The sequence below is a fragment of the Anastrepha ludens genome, unplaced genomic scaffold (genome assembly GCF_028408465.1).
Source record: "Anastrepha ludens isolate Willacy unplaced genomic scaffold, idAnaLude1.1 ptg000072l, whole genome shotgun sequence".
NCBI classification, from domain to species: domain Eukaryota; kingdom Metazoa; phylum Arthropoda; class Insecta; order Diptera; family Tephritidae; genus Anastrepha; species Anastrepha ludens.
The window spans coordinates 32,501-40,000 of NW_026530060.1; the positions used below are offsets into that span (position 1 = coordinate 32,501).

At 40.4% G+C, this 7,500-nt stretch overlaps 2 non-coding genes and 1 pseudogene across 2 annotated transcripts in view; all 3 read left to right on the plus strand.

The window, feature by feature from the left end:
- Window positions 1-476, plus strand: part of LOC128871203 (small subunit ribosomal RNA) — a 1,991-nt gene extending 1,515 nt beyond the window's left edge. Inside the window, exon 1 of the ribosomal RNA XR_008455800.1 lies at window positions 1-476. This exon is cut by the window's left edge and continues 1,515 nt beyond it. This is a non-coding gene — a ribosomal RNA (small subunit ribosomal RNA).
- A 566-nt stretch (window positions 477-1,042) lies between these two features.
- On the plus strand, window positions 1,043-1,223 carry LOC128871213 (5.8S ribosomal RNA). Its single transcript, XR_008455809.1, has one exon. It is a non-coding gene; the product is annotated as a 5.8S ribosomal RNA (ribosomal RNA).
- Window positions 1,224-1,661: 438 nt separating this feature from the next.
- The window catches only part of LOC128871212 (large subunit ribosomal RNA), a 7,845-nt pseudogene continuing 2,006 nt past the window's right edge, over window positions 1,662-7,500 (plus strand).

Here is a 7,500-nt window from a genome sequence, read left to right on the forward strand (position 1 = left end):
TATATAAGTGGAGTCGTACCTGTTGGTTTGTCCCATTATAAGGACACTAGCTTCTTAAATGGACAAATTGCGTCTAGCAGTAACGAGATTGAGCAATAACAGGTCTGTGATGCCCTTAGATGTCCTGGGCTGCACGCGCGCTACAATGAAAGTATCAACGTGTATTTCCTAGACCGAGAGGTCCGGGTAAACCGCTGAACCACTTTCATGCTTGGGATTGTGAACTGAAACTGTTCACATGAACTTGGAATTCCCAGTAAGTGCGAGTTATTAACTCGCATTGATTAAGTCCCTGCCCTTTGTACACACCGCCCGTCGCTACTACCGATTGAATTATTTAGTGAGGTCTCCGGACGTGATCACTGTGACGCCTCGTGTGTCACGGTTGTTTCGCAAAAGTTGACCGAACTTGATTATTTAGAGGAAGTAAAAGTCGTAACAAGGTTTCCGTAGGTGAACCTGCGGAAGGATCATTATTGTGTTCCATATCCGTAAGAAAAACAAACAATGCCAAAACAAATAAAAACAAAAACAAACAAAAGAAAAAAAGAAAAAAAAGAAAAATTTATAATTATTTTGAATCCATATTCTTTTTATTCTTTTTCATTCAATTTGTTATCCATCAATTATATCATATTAAATATAATATGATGGTACATTTTGTAATGTTTTTTCTTATTTTTTCTTTTAAAAACCTTTAAACATGAAAATAGAAAGTTGTACTTATTATTCATTTGATTGAATGATAAGTTAATTTGTTCACAATAACAAAAGTGGTATATATTTATTATTATATTTATATATAAATAAAATGATTAAAAAAATACAAAATAATCAAACATAATAAATACCACCACTGTATTATTGTTGAACTAAGACATTCGCAACTTAATAAAAATGTTTAGAGTTAAATATATTTGATATATATTATTGAAAGAAAATCAATTTATATTTTATTATTATTATTATTTAATTTTACTCTTTCAATTAATATATGCAAAAAAAAATTGACATTTGTTATAAATAAAAATAAATAAAAAAATACTCTAAGCGGTGGATCACTTGGCTCATGGGTCGATGAAGAACGCAGCAAACTGTGCGTCATCGTGTGAACTGCAGGACACATGAACATCGACATTTTGAACGCATATCGCAGTCCATGCTGTTATGTACATTAAATTAAATTTTAAAGTACTGCTTGGACTACATATGGTTGAGGGTTGTAAGACTATGCTAAATAAGTTGCTTATTCTTTTATAAAAATAATTGAATTTAAGCAAATGTGTATATTATTGGATTTTAAATAATTCATAATATTAATAGCAAAAAAATAAAGATATATAATGAATTTTTTATTTATTAATATATTCTTAAAAAAAAAAAATCCTCTCAAATAAAATGAAATAAAAAAAATTTTGAATCTAAGTATTCTCTTTAAAAAATTTTCATATTATTTATATATATATAAAATATTAATTTATATATGTAATTAAAGGAGGAATGTCTAGCATAAAAATTAATTTTTTTTATTCTAGAATTGCCTCATTTTACATAATTATTATTTATAATATATATTTATATAAAAGGAAAAAAGAAAAATAGAGATGAAAAGATGATATAATTATTTATTAAATTGTGAGAAGATAAAAAATATTTTAAAACAACCTCAACTCATATGGGATTACCCCCTGAATTTAAGCATATTAATGAGGGGAGGAAAAGAAACTAACAAGGATTTTCTTAGTAGCGGCGAGCGAAAAGAAAATAGTTCAGCACTAAGTCACTTTGTCTATATGTCAAATGTGAGATGCAGTGTATGGAATATCTTAATATCTAGTATGAGAAATTAACGATTTAAGTCCTTCTTAAATGAGGCCATTTACCCATAGAGGGTGCCAGGCCCGTATAACGTTAATGATTACTAGAAAGATATTTCCAAAGAGTCGTGTTGCTTGATAGTGCAGCACTAAGTGGGTGGTAAACTCCATCTAAAACTAAATATAACCATGAGACCGATAGTAAACAAGTACCGTGAGGGAAAGTTGAAAAGAACTCTGAATAGAGAGTTAAATAGTACGTGAAACTGCTTAGAGGTTAAGCCCGATGAACCTGAATATCCATTATGAAAAATTCATCATTAAATAATTAAAAATAATGTGCATTTTTTTCATATAAGGACATTGTAATCTATTAACATAATAAAAGTATTTATCAAAAGATCATTGGTGATATTAAGTTTATTTAAATTAATTTGCTTTTTAAGCATATTAACATAGAATAAATACTAATGATTTGATAAAGTGTTGATAGATTTTATTATATATAATGCTAAAATTCATTTTTTGAATTTTACAAAAAATTTAATATCTATGATATTAATATTTATTTGTATGCATTTATATGATTAACAATGCGAAAGATTCAGGATACCTTCGGGACCCGTCTTGAAACACGGACCAAGGAGTCTAACATATGTGCAAGTCATTGAGTTATATTAAACTTAATGGCATAATTAACTTAACTTAAAAATATAATGGGATTAATTTTTAGTCTATTTTCTTAAATAGTCAATTAATTCAATCCCGGGGCGTTCCATATAGTTATGTATAATGATAATTTATTATTATTTATACCTCTAACTGGAGCGTACCTTGAGCATATATGCTGTGACCCGAAAGATGGTGAACTATACTTGATCAGGTTGAAGTCAGGGGAAACCCTGATGGAAGACCGAAACAGTTCTGACGTGCAAATCGATTGTCAGAATTGAGTATAGGGGCGAAAGACCAATCGAACCATCTAGTAGCTGGTTCCCTCCGAAGTTTCCCTCAGGATAGCTGGTGCATTTAAAAATTATATAAAATAATCTTATCTGGTAAAGCGAATGATTAGAGGCCTTAGGGTCGAAACGATTTTAACCTATTCTCAAACTTTAAATGGGTAAGAACCTCACCTTTCTTGATATGAAGGTTGAGGTTATGATATAATGTGCCCAGTGGGCCACTTTTGGTAAGCAGAACTGGCGCTGTGGGATGAACCAAACGTAATGTTACGGTGCCTAAATTAACAACTCATGCAGATACCATGAAAGGCGTTGGTTGCTTAAAACAGCAGGACGGTGGACATGGAAGTCGTAATCCGCTAAGGAGTGTGTAACAACTCACCTGCCGAAGCAACTAGCCCTTAAAATGGATGGCGCTTAAGTTGTATACCTATACATTACCGCTAAAGTAGATGATTTATAAAACAATTTCGATTGATTTATAAATTTTGAAACTTTAGTGAGTAGGAGGGTACAATAGTGTGCTTAGAAGTGTTTGGCGTAAGCCTGCATGGAGCCGCTATTGGTACAGATCTTGGTGGTAGTAGCAAATAATCGAATGAGACCTTGGAGGACTGAAGTGGAGAAGGGTTTCGTGTGAACAGTGGTTGATCACGAGTTAGTCGGTCCTAAGTTCAAGGCGAAAGCCGAAAATTTTCAAGTTTTTAATAAAAAAAAATATTAATAAAATTTATATATATATATTAAAAAATAATTAAATACTTGAATTATTTTGAACGAAAGGGAATACGGTTCCAATTCCGTAACCTGTTGAGTATCCGTTTGTTATTAAAAATGGGCCTTGTGCTCATCCTGGCAACAGGAACGACCATAAAGAAGCCGTCGAGAGATATCGGAAGAGTTTTCTTTTCTGTTTTATAGTCGTACTACCATGGAAGTCTTTCGAAGAGAGATATGGTAGATGGACTAGAAGAGTATGACATTTACTGTTGTGTCGATATTTTCTCCTCGGACCTTGAAAATTTATGGTGGGGTCACGCAAACTTCTCAACAGGCCGTACCAATATCCGCAGCTGGTCTCCAAGGTGAAGAGTCTCTAGTCGATAGAATAATGTAGGTAAGGGAAGTCGGCAAATTAGATCCGTAACTTCGGGATAAGGATTGGCTCTGAAGATTGAGATAGTCGGGCTTGATTGGGAAGCAATACCATGGTTTATGTACTCGTTCTGGGTAAATAGAGAATTACGATTCTTGTTCCCCGGATAGTAGTTACGTAGCCAATTGTGGAACTTTCTTGCTAAAATTTTTAAGGAATTATATCATTCGATATATATTCTTTTTAAATTATAACGATTATCAATTAACAATCAATTCAGAACTGGCACGGACTTGGGGAATCCGACTGTCTAATTAAAACAAAGCATTGTGATGGCCCTAACGGGTGTTGACACAATGTGATTTCTGCCCAGTGCTCTGAATGTCAAAGTGAAGAAATTCAAGTAAGCGCGGGTAAACGGCGGGAGTAACTATGACTCTCTTAAGGTAGCCAAATGCCTCGTCATCTAATTAGTGACGCGCATGAATGGATTAACGAGATTCCTACTGTCCCTATCTACTGTCGTTGCTACATAAAGTGGTTTTCCTTCCGGGTACGGCCGGACCAACTGACGCCCGGCTGCTTCCGATGCATGGGCTTTGATCACAGGGTGGCAGAGTGCAGAGCCAAGAAGGATGTCTGCCGAAGGTGCGGGCAAGAAGGACACAGGAGTGCAGGTTGTGGCAATGCCCCGCATTGTCGCAACTGTGCATTTAAGGGCAAGCCAGCCGGACATCTGATGATGTCCACTGTCTGCCCGGTGTACTGTGCCATTGTTGCCCGTGCGCTCGCTAGACATTGATGGTTGAACTATATCAACTGAACTGTCAGGGGTCTTATGCCGTGATGTGTGAATTGGGGGCGTGTATGTCGGAGGGGGGCTGCGGCATTGCTTTGCTCCAGGAACCATACTCCACCAATGGGGTGGTGAGAGGTCTTCCTGGGGGCTTCAGGGTCTTTACGGACCTTGGAGTCAATGCCGCAGTAGCTGTGTGTGAGCCAAGCTACTCTTGTGTAGTAGTTGACTCATCACAGTGGGGAGTATGTGTGTGTGTCGAGGGGGAATTCGGCAGAATGAATGTCGTCAGCTTGTACTGCAAGTTTGACGAGCCTCTAGAGCCCTACTTAAGATACATTGATGCGGTGCTACTACATGAGAGTAGCATTCCTGCCATCGTGTGTCTTGATGCGAATGCTACCTCCCCGATGTGGTTCAGCAAGGTATCCAGGCATAGTGCTGGATATCGGAGCCACGATCGGGGTGAGGTTATGAGCGAATGGCTTGTGGCGAATAACCTCCTCGTAGCAAACGAACCAAGCGTATGGTATACGTTTGAGGGGCCTAGAGGTGTGAGTGACATTGACGTGACGCTCATGAATGACGCAGCAGCGAGTAGGTTCGAGTGTAAATGGAGTGTTAGGGGGGGTTGGGGAATTAGTGACCATAATTTAATACAAATTATGGTTACTCCCCGTACCCCGCAGTTAGAAGGGGGGAGTCCATTGAGGCGATGGCGTACCTCGTGTACTGACTGGAACCGATATGGACATACTGTTAGGGAAGCGGTATTAGGTATACCGCTTAGTGAGTTTGAGGAATTGGGGGTTGACGAGCAAATTGCTCGTCTATCTGAATGTGTCTGGGGAGTGAATGACTCAGTGTTTAGGAAAGCTAGGGCTGTGAGAATGAAAGGTGTGAAATGGTGGACTAGCGAGTTGAACTCAAAGAGGAGGTCTGTCCGGCGCTTGAGGCGGTTGTTTCAACGCGGCAGGCGGACCAATTCGGAGAATCTGTCTCAGCTCAAGTATCAATTTAGTGTAGGGATGAAAGAGTATAAGAAGATGCTTGTGAGAGTCAAGGAGGAAGAGTGGAGGAGATTTGTGGGTGAAAATAGGGACGACCCTTGGGGACAGGTCTTTAGGATCTGTCGGGGTCGTCGAAATGAGATGGCTAGCTCTCTTCGCGTAGGTGATACTGTATTATCGACGTGGAGAGAGTGCGCCAATGTTTTGTTAGGCGAGTTCTTTCCCAGGGCTGAGGTTCAAGTTCCTCCTGCACAAGAGGTGCCTGTCCCTCCACTAGACGTTGGGGAGTTGGACTATGCGTTTGGCCTGGTCAGGTCTAAAAGGTCTCCAGGTTTCGATGGTTTGAACGGAGAGATGTGCAAATGCTTGTGGAAGTTCATTCCGGAATATTTGGAGGCCATTTATGATAAATGCATATGGGAGGGATATTTTCCACGCGAGTGGAAAGTTGCTAGGGTCGTTGTACTCTTGAAGTCGCCCGATAAGATCAGGAGCGATCCTCGATCTTATCGTGGTATCAGCCTCCTTCCAGTACTTGGAAAAGTGCTGGAAAGGGTTATGGTTGAGCGGCTTCAGGAGCTAACTCGGGGTGTTAGGTCGGATAGGCAGTATGGTTTCAGGAAAGGACGTAGTATAGAAGATGCGTGGATGTATGTTCAGAGTGTAGTTAGGGAAAACGTCAATAAATATGTCCTTGGCATGTTTATTGACTTCAAGGGGGCCTTTGACTACTTGCGCTGGGACCGGGTGTTACAACGGCTAGAGGAGCTTGGCTGTCCGGAAATTGCTCTATGGCGGAGTTATTTTTCGGACAGAAAAGCATCTATTGTAGGAGTGGGCGGGAGTGTGGAGATTGGGGTGGCTCGAGGCTGTCCGCAGGGATCCATCTGTGGTCCCTTCATTTGGAACCTCATGATGGACTCCCTGCTTCGGCAGTTAGAGCCACTTTGTAAACACTGTGCGTATGCGGACGACCTTCTCATTTTGGTTGAGGGTCGTTCGCGTGAGGAACTGGAGCGAGTGGGGGGGCAGCTCCTTACATTGACCCACAATTGGGGGGTAGATGTGGGAGTGGATATATCGATGGACAAAACGGTGACAATGCTGCTTAAGGGCAGATTGTCCCCGAGTCGTCCACCGATTGTCCGTTTGAATGGGGTAGGGATTAGGTATGTGACGCAAGTCAAATACCTGGGGGTAACTATGAGTGAAAGGATGTGTTTTACTCCACACTTAGTGTTGTTGAGGGAGCGGCTGCAGGCAATTGTTGGGCAAGTGCGTCGCGTAGTCAGATTTGACTGGGGTCTTAGCCGACGCGCGGTTCGTACCGTATATCGGGGCCTATTTGTGGCCTGTGCCACTTATGGTGCCGCTATATGGTACGAATGGGCTTTAAAGTCGGTTGGCAAACGTCATCTGATGGCGTGCCAGCGCATTATGTTGCTTGCCTGCTTGCCTGTATGCCGTACAGTGAGTACGGATGCGTTGCAGGTGTTGTTAGGTGCGCCTCCTCTTGACCTGTTAGTCGTGCAACGGGCGGTTGCCTTCAGGTTGAGAAGGAGGCTTTGTATGCCGCTGCGTGTTGGATGGTTATCCGACGGTGATGTAGGAAGGGGGTTTTTAGAGTGTAAAAGGTTGTTGAATGAATGTATGCTTCGTGGGTGGCAAAACCGTTGGGACAATAGTTCCAACGGTCGCGTGACATACGAGTACATTCGGGATGTTTCCTTTGTCGGGGAAAATCCAGATTTTGGATTTTCCCTCAGCCTAGGATTCCTCCTTACTGGGCATGGGCCTCTTAATGCATATTTGCATG